This window comes from Anomaloglossus baeobatrachus, chromosome 7 (genome assembly GCF_048569485.1).
Source record: "Anomaloglossus baeobatrachus isolate aAnoBae1 chromosome 7, aAnoBae1.hap1, whole genome shotgun sequence".
Taxonomy (NCBI): domain Eukaryota; kingdom Metazoa; phylum Chordata; class Amphibia; order Anura; family Aromobatidae; genus Anomaloglossus; species Anomaloglossus baeobatrachus.
In genome coordinates, this window is record NC_134359.1 from 17,601,926 (window position 1) to 17,627,471 (window position 25,546).

General features: G+C 49.9%; 1 long non-coding RNA gene across 1 annotated transcript in view; it reads left to right on the forward strand.

The window, feature by feature from the left end:
• Window positions 1-5,938, forward strand: part of LOC142245815 (uncharacterized) — a 9,823-nt gene extending 3,885 nt beyond the window's left edge. The window contains exon 2 of the long non-coding RNA XR_012724796.1: window positions 5,190-5,938. This is a non-coding gene — a long non-coding RNA (uncharacterized LOC142245815). The remainder of the gene's footprint in view (window positions 1-5,189) is intronic.
• The last annotated feature ends 19,608 nt before the right edge of the window (window positions 5,939-25,546 follow it).

The window sequence follows — 25,546 nt, forward strand, 5'->3', positions numbered from 1 at the left end:
ACTGGCCGGGGGGATGACGCTGCACGTTTGGGGGGGCTCGCACTGGCCGGGGGGATGACGCTGTACGTTTGGGGGGGCTCGCACTAGCCGGGGGGAAGACACTGTACATTTGGGGAGGCTCGCACTGGCCGGGGGGATGATGCTGCACGTTTGGGGGGGGGGGGCTCGCACTGGCCGGGGGGTGAGGCTGCATGTTTGGGGGGCTCGCACTGGCCAGGGGGGGAGGCTGCATGTTTGGGGGGCTCGCACTGGCCAGGGGGGGAGGCTGCATGTTTGGGGGGGCTCGCACTGGCCGGGGGGATACGCTGCAAGTTTGGGGTGGCTCGCATTGCCCGGGGGGATGACGCTGTACGTTTGGGGGTGCTCGCACTAGCCGGGGGGGGCGACGCTGCACGTTTGGGGTGGCTCGCACTGGCCGGGGGGCGACGCTGCACGTTTGGGGGGGCTCGCACTGGCCGGGGGGCGACGCTGCACGTTTGGGGGGATGGCACTGGCCGGGTTGGTGACGCTGCACGTTTGGTGGGGCTCGCACTGGCCGGGGGGGGACGCTGCACGTTTGGGGGGACTCGCACTGGCCGCGGTGCGACGCTGCACGTTTGGGGAGGCTCGCACTGGCCGGGGGGATGATGCTGCACGTTTGGGGGGGGCTCGCACTGGCCGGGGGGTGAGGCTGCAAGTTTGGGGGGCTCGCACTGGCCAGGGGGGGAGGCTGCATGTTTGGGGGGCTCGCACTGGCCGGGGGGATACGCTGCAAGTTTGGGGTGGCTCGCATTGCCCGGGGGGATGACGCTGTACGTTTGGGGGTGCTCGCACTAGCCGGGGGGGGCGACGCTGCACGTTTGGGGTGGCTCGCACTGGCCGGGGGGCGACGCTGCACGTTTGGGGGGGCTCGCACTGGCCGGGGGGATGATGGTGTACGTTTGGGGGGGCTCGCACTGGCCGGGGGGATGACGCTGTACGTTTGGGGGGGCTCGCACTGGCCGGGGGGATGACGCTGTACATTTGGGGAGGCTCGCACTGGCCGGGGGGATGATGCTGCACGTTTGGGGGGGCTCGCACTGGCCGGGGGGCGACGCTGCACGTTTGGGGGGGGCTCGCACTGGCCGGGGGGCGATGCTGCACGTTTGGGGGGATGGCACTGGCCGGGTTGGTGATGCTGCACGTTTGGGGGGGCTCGCACTGGCCGGGGGGCGACGCTGCACGTTTGGGGGGGGCTCGCACTGGCCGCGGTGCGACGCTGCACGTTTGGGGGGGGCTCGCACTGGCCGGGGGGCGATGCTGCACGTTTGGGGGGATGGCACTGGCCGGGTTGGTGATGCTGCACGTTTGGGGGGGCTCGCACTGGCCGGGGGGCGACGCTGCACGTTTGGGGGGGGCTCGCACTGGCCGCGGTGCGACGCTGCACGTTTGGGGGGGCTCGCACTGGCCGGGGGGGCGACGCTGCACGTTTGGGGGGATGGCACTGGCCGGGTTGGTGACGCTGCACGTTTGGGGGGGCTCGCACTGGCCGGGGGCGATGCTGCACGTTTGGGGGGGGGATCGCAGGGGACGAAGCTGCAGGTTTTGGGGGGGTTCGCACTGAGCACGGGACGACGCTGAATGTTTGGGGGCTCGCACTGGGCAGGGGGTGACGCTGCACGTTTGGGGGGGCTCGTACTGGGCAGGGGGCGATGCTGCACGTTTGGGGGGGATCGCACTGGGCAGGGGGCGACGCTGCACGTTTTGGGGGGGATCGCACTGGGCAGGGGGATGATGCTGCACGTTTGGGGGGGCTCGCACTGGCCGGGGGGCGACGCTGCACGTTTGGGGGGGCACGCACTGGCCGGGGGGCGACGCTGCACGTTTGGGGGGGCTCGCACTGGCCGCGGTGCGACGCTGCACGTTTGGGGGGGCTCGCAGTGGCCAGGGGGTGACGCTGCATGTTTGGGGGGCTTGCAGTGGCCAGGGGGCGACGCTTCACGTTTGGGGGGGGGGGGGGGGGCTGGCACTGGGCAGGGGGCGACGCTTCACGTTTGGGGGGGGCTGGCACTGGGCAGGGTGCGACGCTGCACGTTTGGGGGGGCTGGCACTGGGCAGGGGGTGACGCTGCACGCTTGGGGGGCTCGCAGTGGCCAGGGGGTGACGCTGCATGTTTGGGGGGCTCGCAGTGGCCAGGGGGTGACGCTGCACGTTTGGTGGGCTCGCAGTGGCCAGGGGGTGACGCTGCACGTTTGGGGGGCTCGCAGTGGCCAGGGGGTGACGCTGCATGTTTGGGGGGCTCGCAGTGGCTAGGGGGTGACGCTGCATGTTTGGGGGAATCGCAGTGGCCAGGGGGTGACGCTGCATGTTTAAGGGGGGGGGGCTCGCGGAGGGCGACGCTGCACGTTTGGGGGGTTCTCGCTGGGCAGTGGTGCGTGTTGTTGTGGGCTCTCGCGGGGCAGTTCTGCTTGTTGTTGTGGGCTCTCGCGGGGCAGTGGTGCTTGTTGTTGTGCGCTCTCGCGGGGCATTGGTGTGTGTTGTTGTGCGCTCTCGCGGGGCATTGGTGTGTGTTGTTGTGCGCTCTCGCGGGGCATTGGTGCGTGTTGTGGGGGCTCTCGCGGGGCAGTGGTGCGTGTTGTGGGGGCTCTCGCGGGGCAGTGGTGCGTGTTGTGGGGGCTCTCGCGGGGCAGTGGTGCGTGTTGTGGGGGCTCTCGCGGGGCAGTGGTGCGTGTTGTGGGGGCTCTCGCGGGGCAGTGGTGCGTGTTGTGGGGGCTCTCGCGGGGCAGTGGTGCGTGTTGTGGGGGCTCTCGCGGGGCAGTGGTGCGTGTTGTGGGGGGCAGTGGTGCGTGTTGTGGGGGCTCTCGCGGGGCAGTGGTGCGTGTTGTGGGGGCTCTCGCGGGGCAGTGGTCCGTGTTGTGGGGGCTCTCGCGGGGCCTCTCTCCCTGCGAGCCCCCCCCCCGACGTGCAGCCTCTCTCTCCCTGCGAGCCACCCCCCCCGACGTGCAGCCTCTCTCTCCCTGCGAGCCACCCCCCCGACGTGCAGCCTCTCTCTCCCTGCGAGCCCCCCCCCCGACGTGCAGCCTCTCTCTCCCTGCGAGCCCCCCCCCCCCGACGTGCAGCCTCTCTCCCTGCGAGCCCCCCCCCCCCGACGTGCAGCCTCTCTCTCCCTGCGAGCCCCCCCCCCCGACGTGCAGTCTCTCTCTTGGGGGCGCACTGGGCAGGGGGTGACGCTGCACGTTTGGTGGGGGCAAAGGGCCCTGTGTGTGGGGCCGTGTGTGTGTGTGTGTGTGTGTGGGGCCGTGTGTGTGTGTGTGTGTGGGGCCGTGTGTGTGTGTGTGTGTGTGTGTGTGGGGCCGTGTGTGTGTGTGTGTGGGGCCGTGTGTGTGTGTGTGTGTGGGGCCGTGTGTGTGTGTGTGGGGCCGTGTGTGTGTGTGTGTGGGGCCGTGTGTGTGTGTGTGTGTGTGTGTGTGTGTGTGTGTGTGTGTGTGGGGCCGTGTGTGTGTGTGTGTGGGTGTGTGTGTGGGGCCGTGTGTGTGTGTGTGTGTGGGGCCGTGTGTGTGTGTGTGTGTGTGGGGCCGTGTGTGTGTGTGTGTGTGTGGGGCCGTGTGTGTGTGTGTGTGTGTGGGGCCGTGTGTGTGTGTGTGTGGGGCCGTGTGTGTGTGTGTGTGTGGGGCCGTGTGTGTGTGTGTGTGGGGCCGTGTGTGTGTGTGTGGGGCCGTGTGTGTGTGGGGCCGTGTGTGTGTGGGGCCGTGTGTGTGTGGGGCCGTGTGTGTGTGTGTGTGTGTGGGGCCGTGTGTGTGTGTGTGTGTGGGGCCGTGTGTGTGTGTGTGTGTGTGTGTGTGGGGCCGTGTGTGTGTGTGTGTGTGGGGCCGTGTGTGTGTGTGTGTGGGGCCGTGTGTGTGTGTGTGTGGGGCCGTGTGTGTGTGTGTGTGTGTGGGGCCGTGTGTGTGTGTGTGTGGGGCCGTGTGTGTGTGTGTGTGGGGCAGTGTGTGTGTGTGTGGGGCAGTGTGTGTGTGTGTGTGTGGCAGTGTGTGTGTGTGTGTGTGTGTGGCAGTGTGTGTGTGTGTGGCAGTGTGTGGGGCCGTGTGTGTGTGTGTGGGGCCGTGTGTGTGTGTGTGGGGCAGTGTGTGTGTGTGGGGCAGTGTGTGTGTGTGGGGCAGTGTGTGTGTGTGGGGCAGTGTGTGTGTGTGGGGCAGTGTGTGTGTGTGGGGCAGTGTGTGTGTGTGGGGCAGTGTGTGTGTGTGGGGCAGTGTGTGTGTGTGGGGCAGTGTGTGTGTGTGTGTGTGTGTGGGGCAGTGTGTGTGTGTGTGTGGGGCCGTGTGTGTGTGTGGGGCCGTGTGTGTGTTGGGTGGGGCTCGCAGGGAGAGAGGCTGCACGTTGGGTGGGGGGGAGAGGCTGCATGTTGGGGGGGGAGGATGCAGGGGGAGAGAGGCTGCACGTTGGGGGGGGGAGCTTGCAGGGGGGAAGAGGCTGCACGTTGGGGGGGGAGCTTGCAGGGGGGAAGAGGCTGCACGTTGGGGGGGGAGGATGCAGGGGGAGAGAGGCTGCATGTTGGGGGGGGGAGCTTGCAGGGGGGAAGAGGCTGCATGTTGGGGGGGGGAGCTTGCAGGGGGGAAGAGGCTGCATGTTGGGGGGGGGGGGAGCTTGCAGGGGGAAAGAGGCTGCACGTTGGGGGGGGGGGGGAGCTTGCAGGGGGAGAGAGGCTGCACGTTGGGGGGGGGGGGAGCTTGCAGGGGGAGAGAGGCTGCACGTTGGGGGGGGGAGCTTGCAGGGGGAGAGAGGCTGCACGTTGGGGGGTGGAGTTTGCAGGGGGAGAGAGGCTGCACGTTGGGGGGGGGGGGAGCTTGCAGGGGGAGAGAGGCTGCACGTTGGGGGGGGGGGGGAGCTTGCAGGGGGAGAGAGGCTGCCCGTTGGGGGGGGGGGGGCTTGCAGGGGGAAAGAGGCTGCACGTTGGGGGGGGGGAGCTTGCAGGGGGAGAGAGGCTGCACTTTGGGGGAGAGAGGCTACACGTTGGGGGGGGGGGGAGCTTGCAGGGGGAGAGAGGCTGCACGTTGGGGGGGGGAGGCTGCACGTTGGGGGTGGAGCTTGCAGGGGGAAAGAGGCTGCACGTGGGGGCCGAGCTTGCAGGGGGAGGGAGGCTGCACGTGGGGGGGCTCGTGCTGGGCAGGGGGCCGTGTTGCACTTTGTGGGAGGTGTGCTATTAATCTTCTCCCTTTGTTTTTCTAACACAGTTTGTGACTACTGGCATCTGGGTGTAATTGCCCCCCGTCGTCCCACCTTAGAGACTGAGAGAACAGTGTGGTCTAATGCACATCATCCTCCGGTGTCCTCCAATGTATTCAACAAGAGGATTTTTATGGTAAATGGAGAAATACAATTTTTACACCTAAAACGCACGGGACTCCGATACAAAAGATTTTTTTTCTTTCATTGTTGCCAATGTCCAACATGGCTTTATTCTACGTATTAATTTGTAAAGTTGATTGTTACAGTGTATATTTGTATCCCCGACCTTCTGTCTCCCCCTCCCTAATTACCCTGTAGACTGTAACCCCCCCCGAGAGCAGGGTCTGCGCCCCTCTGTACCCGTCTGTCAGTGTTATATATTTGTATCCCCGACCTTCTGTCTCCTCCCCATTACCCTGTAGACTGTAACCCCCCCCGAGAGCAGGGTCTGCGCCCCTCTGTACCCGTCTGTCAGTGTTATATATTTGTATCCCCGACCTTCTGTCTCCTCCCCATTACCCTGTAGACTGTAACCCCCCCCGAGAGCAGGGTCTGCGCCCCTCTGTACCCGTCTGTCAGTGTTATATATTTGTATCCCCGACCTTCTGTCTCCTCCCCTTTACCCTGTAGACTGTAAGCCCCTGAGGGCAGGGTCCGCTCCCCTCTGTACCAGTCTGTCAGGATTGGTTTATTCACTGTAATTTATATCTGTATTTTTAATTGATATACTTATTTTAATAAAACTGTTCTAGAAGTTTGGGCTGAATGTTCATTTCTCTAATGATAAAGCTCGGTGTGACATTAGTGAGCAGTCACTGCCGGTCGGGCTGCGGTCACAGTGTTGTAGGTAGTTTCCAAAACATCTGTCCTCACATGTAGACCCACAGTAAACTGATCAGATCTCGCTGACAATTTATTTTCTGTCTTTAGCAGACCCCTGATCCTCTCTCACGCCCCCCATTTATTAGGCCCCAGTCCTGTTTCACCGTGTTTCCCTCCTTTGGTGGCAACATAACTCCATGAGGCTCACACCGCCTGATTCCGGTCATATGGGGCGAAACGTTTTTTTTTTTTTTTTTTTCTTTAAATTTAAAGGGACGTAAGTTGCTTTTTGCTGAGCGTCTGAAGCTGTTGCCACCACTGTTCCATAGGACGGGCTCTGGCAGAGGTGACACTACATATTTTACAGAGGGGTAACAATACTTCTTAGAAATTTTGAGAAGTATTTTTAGCCGCTGAGGAGAACATCATAATTTGCAGCAACTCAAAATGATAGTACATACAGTAGATGGGTATCTATAAGGCCCCTTTCAGATGTCCGTGTTTAAACAGGTGCAAGCCACACGTACCAGTATGGTTGTCCGTGTGGTACCGGTAAAAAAAAAAGTAAGATACTGAAATGAATGTTTTTTGGTTTTGTTTTTTTTTTTTTGTTTTTTTTTTTTTGTTTAATGTGGAAAGCCTGAAAAATTAAAGATATAGGAAGATAAATAGAGCTTATAGAATAGTGTTCTAGAGATAGTTAGCTTGACCAGCATTTTTACACCATTTTTATTTTTTAATTTAACCCCTTAGTGACGGAGCTAATTTTCACCTTAATGACCAGACCAAATTTTGCAATTCTGACCAGTGTCACTTTAGCAGGTTATAGCTCTGGAACGCTTCAACGGATCCCACTGATTTTGAGATTGTTTTTTCGTGACATATTGGACTTCATTTTAGTACCAAATTTTGGACAAAATTTTTTGCGTTTATTTGTGAAAAAATATGAATTTTGGCAAAATTTTTGAAAATTTTGAAATTTTCAACTTTTGAATTTTTTTTCCGTTAAACCAGAGAGTTCTGTGACACAAAATAGTTAATAAATAACATTTCCCACATATCTACTTTACATCAGCACAATTTTGGAAAAAAAAATATTTTTTGTTAGGAAGTTAGAAGGGTTCAAAGTTTATCAGCAATTTCTCATTTTTACATCAAAATTTACAAAACCATTTTTTTAGGGACCACATCACATTTGAAGTGATTTTGAGAGGCCTAGATGACAGAAAATACCCAAAAGTGACACCATTCTAAAAACTGCACCCCTCAAAGTACTCAAAACCACATTCAAGAAGTTTATTAACCCTTTAGGTGCTTCACAGGAACTAAAGCAATGTGGAATGAAAAAAGCAAAAAATAAAATTTTACCTAAAAATGTTGCTTTACCCCAAATGTAATCAATTTTAGAAGAAATAACACAACAAAATGGACCCCAAAACTTGTTACCCACTTTCTTATGAGCGCGGTGATACCCCATATGTGGTCAGAAACCTCTGTTTGGGCAAATGGGAGGGCTCGGAACAGAAGGAGCAATATTTGAAGTTTGGAAAGCAAATTTGGCTGAAATAGATTGCGGGCACCATGTTGCATTTACATGTCCGCTAAGGTACCTAAACAGCAGAAACCCCTCACAAGTGACACCATTCTGGAAACTAGACCCCTCAAGGCTTCTATCTAGGGGTATAGTGAGCATTTTGGACCCACAGGTACTTCACAGATTTTGATAACGTTACGTTGTCATATTGAAAATTTTCATTTTTTTCTCAAAAATGTTGCTTTAGCATTAATTTTCTTACTTTTTCAAGAGGTAATTCCAAAAATTGGACCCCAACGTTTATTACCCACTTTCTTATGAGCGCGGTGATACCCCATATGTGGTCAGAAACCTCTGTTTGGGCAAATGGGAGGGCTGGGAACACAAGGAGCAATATTTGAAGTTTGGAAAGCAAATTTGGCTGAAATAGATTGCGGGCACCATGTTGCATTTACATGTCCGCTAAGGTACCTAAACAGCAGAAACCCCTCACAAGTGACACCATTCTGGAAACTAGACCCCTCAAGGCTTCTATCTAGGGGTATAGTGAGCATTTGGACCCACAGGTACTTCACAGATTTTGATAACGTTACGTTGTCATATTGAAAATTTTCATTTTTTTCTCAAAAATGTTGCTTTAGCATTAATTTTCTTACTTTTTCAAGAGGTAATTCCAAAAATTGGACACCAACGTTTATTACCCACTTTCTTATGAGCGCGGTGATACCCCATATGTGGTCAGAAACCTCTGTTTGGGCAAATGGGAGGGCTGGGAACACAAGGAGCAATATTTGAAGTTTGGAAAGCAAATTTGGCTGAAATAGATTGTGGGCACCATGTTGCATTTGTAGGGCCCCTAAGGTACCTAAACAGCAGAAACCCCCCACAACTGACCCCATTTTGGAAACTAGACCCCTCAAGGAATTTATTTAGATGTTTGGTGAGTACCCTGAACCCCCAGGGGCTTCACAGAACTTTATAGCGTTGAGCCATGAAAATAAAAAAATTTAATTTTAACACAAAATTGTTACTTCAACCATGTAGCTTTTTTTTTCACAAGGGTAAAAGGAAAAAAAACACCATAAAATGTATTGTGCAATTTCTCCTGAGTTCGCCGATACATCATATGTGGCGGAAATCAACTGTCTGGGTAAACGGCAGGGTGCGGAATGAAAGGAGCGCCATTTGACTGCAAAATTGGCAGGAATCATTAGCGCACGCCATGTTGTGTTTGGAGACCCCCTAAAGTGGCTAAACAGTAGAGCTCCCCCACAACTGACCCCATTCTGGAATCTATACCCCTCAAGGATGTTATCTAGGGGTATAGTGTGCATTTTGAACCCACAGGTACTTCACAGAATTTTATAACAATAGGTTGTCATATTGAAAATGTTCTTCTTTTTCACAAAAGTGGTGCTTTAGCACCAAATTTTCCACTTTTACAAGATGTAACACCAAAACGTGGACCCCTCATTTTGTTACCCACTTTCTTACGAGTCCAGCGATACCCAACATGTAGTCAAAAACGTCTGTTTGGGCAAACGGCAGGACTTGGAAGGGAAGGTGCACTTTTCAAATTTTGGATTATTTGATTTGCAGAGCCTATGTGTTATCAGAACAACTGAAAACCCACATAAATGGATTTTTTGTACATTTTATCTTGGAGTGAAGGGCAAAATGTGGAGGAAAATACCGCCAACTATATGGCAGACTTGTGCTTGTTCCAGAGATGAAGGAACACCAGGAGGGCTAGAAGGACACGTTAATTTTTCAGAGACTGGTCGTACAATGTCTGTTTAGCATCATCAATCCCTATATGAGGGACAATTGTGCCAGACAACATGGTACATCATAACAGGCTCCTACCTGCCAAGGTCGGAACCGCTATATGCACAAAAAAACCAGTCCCCCACAGGGTTATAAACGTATTGTCCAGTGCAGGAGGTTCGGCAAGAACCATGCAGTAAAGCCCATGGTGTAAAATTACAGAACAGCTTCAGATCCTCCAATAAAATTATCATGCCCGTATCACCAAGACGTAGTTGTAATAGCAGTCAGACTAAGATGACTGGTGCTAAAACTTTGAGTGATCAAATCTTGGAATTATTTGTCAGATGATCAGATGTTTCAAGAACATTTGCGGGGTCCACATTCTGGAGTACGCAGACGTGGGCATATGACGAGAATTTGTCTGCATAACACTTCGGTATGTGAGTGATCAAGTCCTGGAATTATTTGTGAAATGGGGTAAAATGTGTTTTACTGATGAAAATAGTAAATTTTATTTGACAAGTAACACAGGGGCTCACTACACAGAAAATATAAATGTTGTGAAAGAAAAACCCTACCACACAATTTGGGAATAGTGTATGATGTCTAATAATTGTGGGATGTGTGGTAGATCTCGAAGCAGGGGGTAACACAAAGTCCTGGCTGGGAAGGGCACATGGGACAGTAATATCTTGATTCGCTCCTATTGCCCTGTTTGCTGCAGACCCGGCACCTTTTTTTAGGACGGTTTTGGGTGGGAGTAGGAGGCATGAGACGCATAAAATGCCGTTCCGTTAGTCTCCGGGCATTCTCTGACTCGAAGGCTGCCTCTGGTGCCGCTGAGTCAAACATGAGGGACTCAATAATTTTTTCCTGGTATTGCAGAAATGTGAGGGGCCCTTGTGATTTTTTATACAGTACAAAACTGTTGTAGGTAGCAATCTGTATCAGGTAGATTGCTACCTTTTTGTACCAGGCCCTCGTTTTCCGCTTTACCAGGTATGGTTGGAGCACCTGGTCAGACAGGTCCACGCCACCCATAAACCTGTTGTATTGGGTCACACAGAAGGGTTTCTGTTTGTCCCTGGTGGCTCCCCTCTCTCTGACCGACACAGTGGTGTCCTCATGCAGGGTGGTGAGCATGTAGACGTCCTTGCGGTCATTCCACTTTACGGCAAGCAGTTTGTCACTTGCCAGTGCGAATGACGCCCCCTTGTCTAGACGTCTGGACACTAACTGTGCCGGCAAACCAACACGGTTTTTCCTTATTGTCCCACAGGCCCCTGTATTTGCAGCATGGAGGGATTGGTATAGGGGGATACTAGTGTAGTAGTTGTCGGTGTACACGTGGTAACCTTTACCAAGAAATGGCGTCATTAGCTCCCAGACAATTTTTCCTGGGATGCTAATTGTCTGGGGACAGTTGGGTGGGCTTATTTGGCGGTCCCTACCCTCATAAATGATAAAGTTACACGTGTACCCGCTGGTGCTTTCGCACACTTTATATAATTTTATGCCATACTTTGCTCTTTTGGAGGGGATAAACTGACGGAATGAGAGACGGCCCTTGTAGCTCATTAGGGACTCGTCAACCGAAACATTCTCCTCTGGGCTGTAGGAAGTTAGGAAGGACTCTTTCAGGAGGGATATTAGGGGTTTCAATTTATTAAGGCGGTCATAATTGGGGTCAGTTCTTGGGGGGACTTGGGAATTATCACTAAAATGGAGGAATCTCAATAGGGTCTCATATCGGGTTCTGGGCATTATGGCTGCAAATACAGGGGTGGCGTGGACAGATTTGGTTGCCCAGTAGGAGCGTAAACTGGGTTTTTTCACTATTCCCATGTTGAGGGTAATGCCTAAAAATTTTTTGATTTCCGGGACGCTTGTGGGGATCCAGGAACGGGAATGCACAGATGTTGGCTTTTGGGCAATATATTGACGGGCGTACAAGTTGGTGTGGTGGGTGATATGCTCAAGTACTTGTTGGTTAACAAAAATTTGGAAGAAATCCAGTGGGGCAAAATTGGTGACATTTATTTTTATGCCAGGGTCTCCTATGAAAGGGGGAATTTGTGGGGTAAAGGACGGGTCGGGGTTCCAGAGAGCATGGGGGACTGCAGAACTAGGTCCTGCCCCTGACGCTTCAGCAGCGGCGACTAGCGGGGTGTGGGACCCCGTGGAGGAAGCCGAATCGTCACCGCTATCCGAAAAATCTCTTTCTGAGGCCGATTCGGTCTCTGACCCAGAACTGCCGGAGGCAAGCAGTGAGTACGCTTGCTCTGCCGTAAACATCCTGCGGGCCATGGTTTTTGTTTTTATCCCTGGCTAACAAAAAATAAAAAAAAAACTAACACTAGTATTTTTTTTTTTTTTTTTATATAAACCCTAAATTTTTTTATAAAGATTATAAAAAAAAATATTTAGGGGAATGACGCAGCGAGGGATGACGGAATGATGGAGGAGGGGATGATCACAGGGGGGTGATCAGAAAAATTGGGAATATGATGATCTTTGTGAATTTATAACTTTTTCTCTCTATATGGCAGCACGTAGTCTCTCTCTCTTCTCTCCCAGATCAACTACAAGGGAGAGAGGAGAAAGGCAGACCTAAATGCTGCCATATTTATCAAATATTGGCATTTTGACTACTGTGATAGGATCTATCACAGTATTCAAATCTAAACAGCCAATCAGATTTATTTTTTTTTTGTTGCCGGGTGCAGGAGGCAGATTATGCCAAGCATACTGCGCATGCGCCCGCCATTTTCAAGGAGAAGGGAGGAAGGGGGGACCGGGGGGCCCAACGATCCTTTATTGAGGTACTGTGCAGGGGCGGTGGGGGAACGGGGGATCCCAGATCGGGTGGGAGATACCGGGATCTAGCGGATCGGACCCCGGTGGACCGGAGGGAGGGCTCTGAAGAACCGGAGGGGGCTCCGGGGAACCAGAGATCTCCGGTGGACCGGAGCAGGGATCAGGGGGAGGACATTTCCCTCCGATCTGAAATGTTTGATCATTTCAGATCGGAGGGAAATGAATGCGGCGGCAGCAGCAGCAGCTTTCAGCGCCATCTTGCAAGGTCTGGAGAACCGGAGGGGGCTCCGGTGACCAGACAGCTCCGGTGGACCGGAGCAGGGATCAGGGGGAGGACATTTCCCTCCGATCTGAAATGTTTGATCATTTCAGATCGGAGGGAAATGAATGCGGCGGCAGCAGCAGCAGCTTTCAGCGCGCCGGCGCCATCTTGCAAGGTCTGGAGAACCGGAGGGGGCTCCGGTGACCAGACAGCTCCGGTGGACCGGAGGAGGGATCAGGGGGAGGACATTTCCCTCCGATCTGAAATGTTTGATCATTTCAGATCGGAGGGAAATGAATGCAGAGCCGGCGGCGGCGGGAGTTTTCGCCGCGCGTCGGCGCCATTTTGGATGTCCGGGGTGGGGGGGGGGGGGTGGGGGGTGATTTTCTCCGGTACCGGGGGCTTTGGGGGCACTAGGGGCTTATATTTCTTTATCATCTGACATGTTTGATCATGTCAGATGAGAAAGAAATTAGTAGTATTTGCCATTTTTTTTTTTTTTAATGTTGTCGCCGGTATACGGTGTATACCGGCGATCACATTATCGGGGAACAAAAAAAACACCCCGATTCATAATCTTGGGGGTCTCAGCTACCCCCGGTAGCTGAAACCCCCGAGATTTTTCGTCACTGGGGGGCGCTACAACCTTTTTCCGGCCTGACGTCTCAAGACGTCGGAACAGAATAAGTACCCTGTTTTTCCGACGTCTTGAGACGTTAGGCCGTCGCTATGGGGTTAAAAAAAAAAAGTGGGGTCCCCCCAACTTTCATATCCAGCACAGGAACAGCAGCAGCTGTAGGCTGAAATCCTCAGCTCTTTGCAGTACCTTGGCTGGTTATGAAAAATAGAGGGGATCCCACGCTTATTCTTTACATTTTTAGATTAAAAAAAATTACGTGTGGTCCCCTCTATTTTTACTAAAAAAACAGCCATGGTACAGCAGACAACTGGGGGATGATATTCTTAGGGTGGAAAGGGCCATGGTTATTTGGCCCTTTCCAGCCTAACAATAGCAGCCCACAGACGCCCGAGAAGTGGCACATCAATTAGATGCAGCAATTGTGGTGCTGGACCTGGCTTTTCCCGTTGCTTTGGTGCAATGGCAAACTGGGTAATATTTGTGGGGTTGACGCCATCTCCAGCATACACCCCTACTACTAATCCAGTAGATGAAAGGAGAATAACAAACTTTATTTGAACAAAAAACCTTCGACTCAGACCTCATTCACCAATTTATTTGATTTTTATAAATAAAAAACAGTTCTACCGTAATCTATGGTGAGGTCCCACGACATTCCCCAAAAGCAAACCTGGAAAGACATAAAAGAGAAAATCATTCAATAAATAAAGACAAAAGACACCCTCTTTTCCAATTTATTTCTCTATCAAAGCCCTAATCCTGGTCTGCCGAAAGCCAATTGGGGGCGGTCACGTCAATACTGCTGTCACACTCAATGGAGAACCGAACATTCCTCATTGGTTGTGAGAGTACTCACACACACACTGCTGTGGATGCTTCTGTTTGATGACCTTCATCTCATAAGGTGAGCTCAGGTTATTCAGGTCAGCAGTATGTGTGCGGGCGCGGCAGTGATGTCACAGGTTAATCAGAGTTCACAATGAACTCAGATGACATCCTGATGACACCCGCGCTACTGTGGGGGTCGCGGCAGTAACGTCATGGGTTCATCGGAGTTCTCAATAAACTTTGAAGAACCCGTGAAGTCACTGTCGCTACACCCGCGGTGGCGTAGGCGTTGTCAGGATATCAGAGTTCCTTGGATACTCACCTGTCCCCAGCGATGCTGTCCCTGGCATTGATGTCTATGGTGCTGCTGCTTCCAGGTCCTCCGTTGAGTGCATATTCATTGAGTATAATGAGCGGGGATCGGAAGCAAGTGACAGCAGGGCTGGAGACAAGTAAGTATAAAAATTCATTTTATTTCAGAGACACGTGTTTTCTCTGGTTCTTGTCACACGGATTACATCAGTGTGTGACACCCGTGCTGCCTGAGAAAAAAAAACAATGTCTGCGTGCAGGGAAATGTGGGGTAACACGGTCCATGTAAAAACATGCATGTGTGAGGAACACTATAGAATAACATGAGTACGTGTGGCATCCGTGTTAAAAATGGATGTCACACATACCTGAAACATATGGATAAAAATTCCCCGTTTTCCCAATCGGTGCGGGTTCCAGTGATCGGACACTGATCAGCAGGTGATCACCTTGCCCATGGATAGGTGATAACTTGTTTTCACTAAACAATCCCTTTAAGGCGTGTAAACAATCCCTACAATTATTTGTCCGACAGCTCTCTCTTGACTATCACATACAGGAGTGCTCGGCCAAATGTTCTTGTGTTCTCTCTCTGAGAGCTGATGTCGCCTCCTCTGGGGGTGGATTATCTTTCAAGAGATCAAAAGCATCAACAAGTGGAATTCAAACACGCCGGTTCCTTCCCTCCCTTTAAGCTGGGTTCACACTAATCGACAGCGACAACGACGTCGCTGTTACGTCACCATTTTCTGTGACGTAACAGCGACCTTGTAAGTCGCTGTTATGATCGCTGCTTAGCTGTCAAACACAGCGACGCAGCAGCGATCATAACGTCGCTGTGCTACATGTGCAGAGAGCAGGGAGCCGCGCTTAGCGCTGGCTCCTTGCTCTCCTAGGTACAGTACACATCGGGTTAATTAACCCGATGTGTGCTGCAGCTACATGTCACAGTGCAGAGAGCAGGGAGCTGCGCACACTGCTTAGCGCTGGCTCCTTGCTCTCCTTGCTACAGTATACATTGGGTTAATTACCCGATGCGTACTGCAGCCACATGTGCACAGAGCAGGAGCCGGCACTGGCAGCAAGGGCGGAGGCTGGTAACGAAGGTAAATATCGGGTAACCAGGGAAAGGTCTTCCCTTGGTTACCCGATGTTTACGCTGGTTACAGCTTAACGCAGCTGCCAGACGCCGGCTCCTGCTCCCTGCTCGCTTCATTTCGTCGCTCTCTCGCTGTCACACACAGCGATGTGTGTGTCACAGCGGGAGAGTGACGACCAAAAAATTAAGCTGGACATTCAGCAACGACCGGCGACCTCACAGCAGGGGCCAGGTCGTTGCTGGATGTCACACACAGCGACAGCGACTGGACGTCGCTGCAACGTCACAGAAAATGGTGACGTAGCAGCGACCTCGTTGTTGTTGTCGCTGTGTGTGACACCAGCTTTACATCCATTCTCGAGGTAAGTCAGATAGCCCCCATACACATCATATTGTTGTCTGATCCGGGCAATTTTAGCCCTATGTTTATGGGAGCTTTCATGTAATCTGTATAAGGGCTTATTCAAACATCTATGAACGTCAGTACAATCTCTGAACACAATGCATGGACTGGCTGAGGCCGTCCTTATAGACAGTGCTGTGAGCTCAGAAATCATGAACCTCAGTGCAGCAACTCCGCTCTAGTCACCTCTAGTGAGATAGAATGGAGTTACTGTACAGGGGATGTTCCTTACAGACAGTGCTGTGAGATCAGAAATCATGAACCTTAGTGCAACAACTGTGATCTAGTCATCTCTGTGCTGGGCAGTGTTGTAACTAGAATTTGATGGGCCCCAATGCAAAATTAGGACCTGCCCCCCCCAACACAGATACACTGGGTACAGGATAATGACACCGACACTCGGGGCATGGGATAATGACGCTGACACTCAGGGTGCGGGATAATGAAGTTAACACTTGGCTCTTTCCCTCAGCACTCAGGTTTCCCATGATCTGAAATCCCTCTTTCTATCATCATCCAGCTTTCCTAAGTTCTGATATCCATCTTGTCCTCAGCACCCAGCTTCCCTAGGCTCTGCTATACATCTTTCCCTCAGCACCCAGCTTTCCCATATCATAGCATCGTAAAGCTGGGTGCTGCGGGTAAGAGCCTCTTTCCATCAGCACAAAACGTTCCCATCCCAAGCTTATGTCTTTGTCCCCCCTCGTATATATAGTTCTCCAAATACTATAATGGCCCCCACATAGCCTTCCATATAGCATATTGGGTCCCACGTAACCCTTCATTTTACTAGAATGCGCCCCATAGTCCTCCTTGTATTATAATGCATTTCCCATAGTCCTCTATGTATAAGGTAACTCTTATAGCCCTCCAATTATTATACTACAACTCCCATAGTCCTCCATGTATTATAATTCACTCCATAGTCCTCCATATATTATACTGCACCCCATAGTCCTCCATATATTATAATGCACCCCCATAGTCCTCCATGTTTTATAATGCACCCCCATAGTCCATGGATAAGGTAGCCCTCATAGGCCTTCATATATTATAATGCAGCCCCCATAGTCATGCATGTATTATAATGCACCCCACAGCTCACCATGTATTATAATGCAGACCTCATAGGCCTCCATGTATAATAATGCAGCCCCCATAATCCTCCATATATTATAATAGTAGCTGTCATATACCGTCCCCCAGGCCCACCCACCCAGTTCCTTGACCACTTTTCAGCCTGGCTGCCGCACTTCATGTCCTCAGAATTACCAACCCTCATCCGAGGAGACTTTAACATACCCATGATCAGCCCCTCCTCCCCATCTGCATCCCAGCTTCTATCTCTCACCACCTCCCTTGGCCTCTCACAGCTCTCATCTTCTGAGACACATGAAGATGGTAACACTCTTGACCTGGTCTTTATCCGCCTCTGCTCAATCTCTGACTTTGACAACTCACCTCTTCCCCTCTCTGACCACAACATCCTCTCCTTCAAGCTCACAAACCCTCGTCCACCCCAGTACACTCCCACCTATCACACATTCAGAAACCTACAGGCCATTGACTTTCAGACCCTTACAGACTCTTTACACTCATCACTGTCCCCTATCTCCTCACTTTCCTGTCCTGATCTGGCTGTAAACCATTACAATGACACACTCAGAAATACCCTAGACCAAGTAGCACCCCTCACCCTCAGAACCTCCAAACACAGAGTAAAACAGCCCTGGCTCACTTCCCAAACTCGATTTCTCCAGTGATGCTCTAGGAGTGCCAAACGCATATGGAGGAAAACACGCACACCAGAAAACGTCATCCACTACAAGTTCATCTTAAGGACCTACAACTCTTCACCTCGCCAAACAGACCTACTTCACCACCCTTATTTCCTCACTATCCAACAATCCAAAAAAGCTCTTTGACACCTTTCACTCCCTCCTCAGTCCCAAAGTACATACCCCCATCACAGACCTTCATGCTGATGACCTGGCCTCATATTTCACAGATAAAATAGAAAACATCCGCCAGGAGATCAGCTCCCAGCTACCAAGCGTTGTGAATCCCATCCCTCCATATATCCCATCAAGCTCACTTTCCACATTTGACCCAGTCACAGAGGAGGAAGTCTCCAGGCTCCTCTTTTCTTCTCATCCTACCACTTGCCCTACTGATCCCTTTCCCTCACACCTACTCTGGTTGTCACCACTCACCTAACTAAAATCTTCAATCTCTCTCTCTCTTCGGGTATCTTCCCCTCCTCCCTCAAACACTCTATTATTACTCCATTATTAAAAAAACCCTTCCCTTGATCCGTCCTGCACAAGCAACTACAGACCAGTCTCCAATCTCCCCTTCATCTTCAAACTCTTGGAGCGCCTGGTCTACTCTCGCCTCACCCGCTACCTGTCCTCTCACTCTCCTCTAGATCCTTTACAGTCTGGCTTCCGCCCTTTACACTCAACAGAAACTGCCCTTGTCAAAGTGACCAATGACCTATTGACTGCAAAACATAATGGTGACCACTCTCTGCTTATCCTTCTTGACCTCTCTGCCGCCTTCGACACTGTTGACCACCATCTCCTTCTCTCTATGCTCCATTCTATCGGCCTAAAGGACACTGTGCTCTCGTGGTTCTCTAACTATCTTTCTCACCGTTCATTCAATGTATCATTTGCTGGCTCCACATCTTCTCCTCTTCCTCTCACTGTTGGGGTCCCTCAAGGTTCAGTCCTCGGCCCTCTTCTTTTCTCCCTCTACACTGCCCCAATTGGAATGACCATTAGCAGATTTGGTTTTCAGTACCATCTTTATGCTGATGACACACAGCTATACACCTCATCCCCTGAGCTCACCCCCGCTGTACTACAGAACAGAAGTGACTGCCTGACTGCAGTTTGCAATGTCATGTCTGCTCTCTATCTCAAACTTAACCTTTCCAAAACTGCCCGCTCCTGCCGCTTGCACCTCAAGAACATCTCTAGAATCCGCCCCTTTCTCACAATGGAAATGACAAAAACACTCACCGTGGCCCTGATCCACTCTCGCCTTGACTACTGTAACTCTCTATTAATTGGTCTCCCCCTAACTAGACTCTCTCCTCTACAGTCCATCCTTAATGCAGCAGCTAGGGTCATCTATCTGGCTAATCGCTACTCGGATGCCTCTGCTCTGTGCCAGTCATTGCACTGGCTGCCCATATATCACAGGATCCAATTCAAACTGCTTGTTCTCACCCACAAAGCTCTCCACAGTACAGCACCCCTACATCTCCACCCTCCTCTCTGTCTATCACCACAAAGCTCTCCACAGTGCGGCACCCCCCTACATCTCCACCCTCCTCTCTGTCTGTCTCTGTCTCACCCCACCCGGTCTCTACGCTCTGAAAACGACTTTCGACTAACATCAACACTAATCCGAACCTCCCACTCCCGGATCCAAGACTTCTTCCGAGCTGCACCAATCCTCTGGAACGCTCTACTGTTAGGGCCAGGTGGACGGGCAGACCCAGGAGGCGGATCCACTGGGCCGAACTCCTTGATGAAGGCAAGGGGTCCGGTAGCCGGAGCACTACGGGTAGCAGGACAGTCCGTATACAAGAGTAGAATGGAGAAGTCCCTGGGACCACAGAGTCACTGATGGTAGTCCGGGTGACGGAGCTCAGGTTCGGAGGCCGAGATGTTGTCAGGCGGAGTCCGGAACCGATGGAGCGAGAGGACGGGTCACCTCAGGGATCAGAGATGGTACGGACTGACAGGATGGCAGATAGTCAGCGTTCTGGGTTCGGGAATCGGCAGGACCGGATGGCGAGGCAGGAGCGGCTCTAGAAGAGAGATAGGTAAGTATGGCACAGAGACACAAGGAGACCTGACTCCTAGCTTGGGAAACACGAAGAACAGGCCCCGCCCACTTGGACACTAAACCCCTTTATACCCTGTACCTGTGTGCTCAATTTCCTGTCAGTGGACGCTGGCCCTTTAAGAAAGGGTCAATGACCGCGCGCGCGCCCTAATGCGCATGCGCGAGGCCCGGGTGCCAGAAGCCAGGGCAGGGAGCGGTGAGCAGGAAGCAGGAGAGCCGGGCTGGGGCTGAGCAGCCGACGGGCGCCGGGAGCGGGGACCGGACCGCCTGGAGACCGCAGGCAATGGAGGCTGGGGACCGGGGAGAGAAGCAGGGAAGCCGGGGAGCAGAGCAGGGGAGCCGGAGAGCGTGACATCTACCCCAAGAAGTTATAATGAATCATAACTTACTCTGCTTCAGACGCTCCCTAAAAACGCATCTTTTTAGGGCGGCCTACCACACTCCCTAATCTAATCCAATTCACACAGTGCCTCTACAACTTCTCACAACATAACCTCACGTCAAACTCCATGCCACCCAAATGCATCTCAAGATTCAGGCCCACTGGTCCAGGAAGCCATTATCTATCCCCCATTTCCTTGAAATTGCTGGATTGTCATTGTAAATAAGCACTTGTACCTTGCCCCCCCCCACCCCACCCATATCTCATTGTAGATTGTAAGCTCTCACGAGCAGGGTTGTCTTTTTTTTCCCCTCTAAATATTGCATTTTCTATTACTGTTATTACTGTTACTTTTTTGTATATGATCCTCCTGAATTGTAAAGCACTGCGGAATATGTTGGCGCTATAGAAATAAAGATTATTATTATTAATATTATTAATACAGCTCACATAGTACTCCATGTATTACTGTATAATGCACTCCCCATAGTCATTCATGTATTATAATGCAGCCCTCAAAGTCCTCTGTATATTATACTGAACCCCATTGTCCTACATATACTGCACCCCATAGCCATCTATGTAAAATTCACCCCATAGTACTCCATATATTATACTGCACCACATAGTTCTCCATGTATTATACTGCACCCCATAGTACTACATACAGTTAGGTCCAGAAATCTTTGGCCAGTGACACAATTTTGGCGAGTTGGGCTCTGCATGCCACCACATTGGATTTGAAATGAAACCTCTACAACAGAATTCAAGTGCAGATTGTAACGTTTAATTTGAAGGTTTGAACAAAAATATCTGATAGAAATTGTAGGAATTGTACACTTTTCTTTACAAACACTCCACATTTTAGGAGGTCAAAAGTAATTGGACAAATAAACCAAACCCAAACAAAATATTTTTAATTTCAATATTTTGTTGCCAATCCTTTGGAGGCAATCACTGCCTTAAGTCTGGAACCCATGGACATCACCAAACGCTGGGTTTCCTCCTTCTTAATGCTTTGCCAGGCCTTTACAGCCGCAGCCTTCAGGTCTTGCTTGTTTGTGGGTCTTTCCGTCTTAAGTCTGGATTTGAGCAAGTGAAATGCATGCTCAATTGGGTTAAGATCTGGTGATTGACTTGGCCATTGAAGAATGTTCCACTTTTTTGCACTCATGAACTCCTGGGTAGCTTTGGCTGTATGTTTGGGGTCATTGTCCATCTGTACTATGAAGCGCCGTCCGATCAACTTTGCGGCATTTGGCTGAATCTGGGCTGAAAGTATATCCTGGTACACTTCAGAATTCATCCGGCTACTCTTGTCTGCTGTTATGTCATCAATAAACACAAGTGACCACGTGATCACGTTGCCTCCACCATGTTTTACAGAGGATGTGGTGTGCCTTGGATCATGTGCCGTTCCCTTTCTTCTCCAAACTTTTTTCTTCCCATCATTCTGGTACAGGTTGATCTTTGTCTCATCTGTCCATAGAATACTTTTCCAGAACTGAGCTGGCTTCATGAGGTGTTTTTCAGCAAATTTAACTCTGGCCTGTCTATTTTTGGAATTGATGAATGGTTTCCATCTAGATGTGAACCCTTTGTATTTACTTTCATGGAGTCTTCTCTTTACTGTTGACTTAGAGACAGATACACCTACTTCACTGAGAGTGTTCTGGACTTCAGTTGATGTTGTGAACGGGTTCTTTTTCACCAAAGAAAGTATGCGGCGATCATCCACCACTGTTGTCATCCGTGGACGCCCAGGCCTTTTTGAGTTCCCAAGCTTACCAGTCAATTCCTTTTTTCTCAGAATGTACCCGACTGTTGATTTTGCTACTCCAAGCATGTCTGCTATCTCTCTGATGGATTTTTTCTTTTTTTTTCAGCCTCAGGATGTTCTGCTTCACCTCAATTGAGAGTTCCTTAGACCGCATGTTGTCTGGTCACAGCAACAGCTTCCAAATGCAAAACCACACACCTGTAATCAACCCCAGACCTTTTAACTACTTCATTGATTACAGGTTAACGAGGGAGACGCCTCCAGAGTTAATTGCAGCCCTTAGAGTCCCTTGTCCAATTACTTTTGGTCCCTTGAAAAAGAGGAGGCTTATGTATTACAGAGCTATGATTCCTAAACCCTTTCTCCGATTTGGATATGAAAACTCTCATATTGCAGCTGGGAGTGTGCACTTTCAGCCCATATTATATATATAATTGTATTTCTGAACATGTTTTTGTAAACAGCTAAAATAACAAAACTTGTGTCACTGTCCAAATATTTCTGGACCTAACTGTATATTATACTGCACCCCACAGTCCTGCGTATATTATACTGCACCCCATAGTTTTCCATATATTATAATGCACCCCCATAGTCCTATATGTATTATAATGCAGTCACCATAGTCCTTCATACACTGTGTGCAGAATTATTAGGCAAGTTGTATTTCAGAGGATTTTTTTCTATTATTGATCAACAACTATGTTCTCAATCACCCAAAAGACTCATAAATATCAAAGCTTAATATTTTTGGCAGTTGGAGTGGGGTTTTTTAGATTTGGCTATCTTAGGCTAGATTTGGCTATCTTAGGTCCACGCAGCGGAAAATGCACGGATTTTGCCGCGGATTTCTCGCAGAAAAGCCGCGGATTTCACGAAAATCTGCAGCACCGGCACTTCCCAGCCATTTCTATGGCATTTTGGAAATGCTGTGTCCATGCTGTGGATTTTTCCGCAGCGGATTTCGTGCGGATTTTGGTCCGGAAAAATCTGCAACATGTCAATTATTGTTGCGGATTTTCATCCGGATTTTGGCTTTAAAATTGGGAAAAAAAAATCCGCATCAAATCCGCGGCAATTACGCGGTAAATCCACGGCAAATCCGCACCTTTGAAAAGGTGCGGATTTTGCAGGAAAGCTGCGGATTTTGATGCAGAAAAATCCGCAGCTACATTCTCTCGTGGACACATAGCCTTAGGAGGATATCTGTCTGTGCGGGTAACTATTATTGTGCAGAATTATTAGGCAACTTAATAAAAACCAAATCTATTCCCATCTCACTTGTTTATTTTCACCAGGTAAACCAATATAACTGCACAAAATTTAGAAATAAACATTTCTGACATGCAAAAAAAAACACAAAAAATTAGTGACCAATATAGCCCCCTTTCTTTATGATGACACTTAACAGCCGACTATCCATAGATTCTGTCATTGCTTGATCTGTTTACACTCAGCATTGCGTGCAGCAGCCGCCACAGCCTCCAGACACCACAGCCTCCAGACACCACAGCCTCCAGTCACCACAGCCTCCAGCCACCACAGCCTCCAGACACTGCTCCCAGAGGTGGACTGTTTTCTTTCCCTGTAGATCTCACATTTTATGAGGGACCACAGATTCTCTATGGGGTTCAGATCAGGTGAACAAGGGGGCCATGTCATTATTTTTTCATCTTTTAGACCTTTACTGGCCAGCCACGCTGTGGAGTAGTTGGATGCATGTGATGGAGCATTGTCCTGCATGAAAATCATGTTTTTCTTGAACGATACTGATTTCTTCCTGTACCACTGCTTGAAGAAGTTGTCTTCCAGAAACTGGCAGTAGGTCTGGGAGTTGAGCTTCACTCCATTCTCAACCCGAAAAGGTCACACAAGTTGATCTTTGATGATCCCAGCCCATACCAGTACCCACCTCCACCTTGCTGGCGTCTGAGTCGGAGTGGAGCCTCTGCCCTTTACTGATCCAGCCTTTTGCCCATCCATCTGCCCATCAAGAGTCACTCTCATTTCATCAGTCCATAAAACCTTTGAAAAATCAGTCTTAAGAGATTTCTTGGCCCAGCCTTGACGTTTTATCTTGTGTTTCTTGGTCAGAGGTGGTGGTTTTTCAGCCTTCCTTACCTTGGCCATGTCCCTGAGTATGGCACACCTTGTGCTTTTTGATACTCCAGTAACGTTGCAGCTGTGAAATATGGCCAAACTGGTGGCAAATGGCATATTGGCAACTTCACGCTTGATTTTCCTCAATTCATGGACAGTTATTTTGTGCCTTTTTGTCCCGGAACGCTTCTTGCGACCCTGTTGGCTATTTGACATGAAACGCTTGATTGTTCGGTGATCACGCTTCAAAGGTTTGGCAATTTCAAGACTGCTGCATCCCTCTGCAAGACATCTCACAATTTTAGACTTTTCAGAGCCCGTCAAATCTCTCTTCTGACCCATTTTGTCAAAGCAAAGGAACCTGCCTAATAATTAAGCACACGTTATATAGGGTGTTGATGTCATTACACCACACCTCATTACAGAGATGCACATCACCTGATTTACTTAATTGGCAGTTGGCTTTCACTATACAGCTTGGAGTAGGACAACATGTAGAAAAAGTATCATGTGATCAAAATACTAATTTGCCTAATAATTCTGCACACAGTGTATTGTATTATTCACCCCATAGTCCTTAACCCCTTCAGCCCCCAGCCTGTTTTCACCTTAAAGACCCGGCTATTTTTTGCAATTTTGACCAGTGTGACTTTGACAGGTTATAACTCTGGAACACTTCAACGGATCCTGGCGATTCTGAGATTGTTTTTTCGTGACATATTGTACTTCATGTCAGTGGTAAATTTAGGCCGATATGTTTTGCGTTTATTTGTGAAAATTTTGCAATTTTCAAAATGTGAAATTTTATGCCCATAAATCTAAAAGATATGTCACACAAAATAGTTACTAAATAACATTTCCCACTTGTCTGCTTTACACCAGCGCAATTTTTGGAAAAAAAAAAAAATTCCGTTAGGAAGTTAGAAGGGTTCAAAGTTCATCAGCAATTTCTAATTTTTCCAACAAAATTTACAAAAAAAAAATTTTTAGGTACCACATCACATTTGGAGTGATTTGAGAAGCCTAGGCGACAGAAAATACTCAAAAGTGACCCCATTCTAAAATCTGCACCCCTCACTCTACTCAAAACCACATCCAAGAAGTTTATTAACCCTTTAGGAGCTTCACAGCAACCAAAGCAATGTAGACGAAAAAATGAAAATGTTACTTTTTTAACACAAAAATGTTACTTTAGCCATAAAAATTAGTATTTTCACAAGGGTATCAGGAAAAATGCATCATAAAATGTATCGTGCATTTTCTCCTGAGTACGCAGATACCCCATATGTGGTGGAAATCAAATGTTTGGGCACACGGCAGGACTCGGAAGGCAAGGAGCGCCATTTGAATTTTTGAGTGCAAAATTAGCTGCACTCATTAGCGGACGCCATGACGGGTTTGAAGACTCCCTGAGATGCCTAAACAATGGAGCTCCCCCATAAGTGACCCAATTTTGGAAACTAGAGCCCTCAACTATTTTTTCTAGATGTTTGATGTGCACTTTGAACCCCTGGGGGCTTTACAGAAGTTTATAACGTTGAGCCGTGAAAAGAAAAAAAAATTTTTTTACCACAAAACTGTTGCTTCAACCAGGTAGCTTTTTTTATCACAAGGGTATCAGGAAAAAATGCACCATAAAATGTATTGTGCATTTTCTCCTGAGTACGCAGATACCCCATATGTAGTGGAAATCAAATGTTTGGGCACACGGCAGGACTCGGAAGGCAAGGAGCGCCATTTCACAGCAAAATT